A 427-nucleotide genomic window follows, 5' to 3' on the forward strand; every position below is an offset into this window, starting at 1 on the left:
AATGTTCCTTTGGGAACCATCACTTCACCCAACTTTTCTATCTGAACACTGCTAGAAAAAAATCCCCCAAATTCCAGGGATCTCCACCTAAGCTTTGGAGTCAGGCAGATTCCTCTAGTCAGCTCTGTTATCCTGCCCCAAGCGTTCAAATCACAGCTGAAACCAGTTAGGTGAGAATTCAAATTAACTGGCCCCTGCCGAGCATCTGGAAGCTCAAAGCGGCTCCCAGACAAAAGATTTAAAAGTGACATTATTTTTTTCTGCAGTCTAGAGACTTGTAACTTGCCGAGGCACTTCAGCCCTCTAGTGTCCGACTGCTGTAAAAACATCTTCCCTTTACAATGGGGAATTCTGCATCATGCCAGAGAAAGCGCCAAATTCGTTCTCTTAAAACCCTGCTCAAATCTAGAGGACTTAAAATTTCCAA

The sequence above is a fragment of the Nannospalax galili genome, unplaced genomic scaffold, assembly GCF_000622305.1.
Source record: "Nannospalax galili isolate Female #2095 unplaced genomic scaffold, S.galili_v1.0 scaffold555, whole genome shotgun sequence".
In the NCBI taxonomy this organism is placed as follows: Eukaryota; Metazoa; Chordata; class Mammalia; order Rodentia; family Spalacidae; genus Nannospalax; species Nannospalax galili.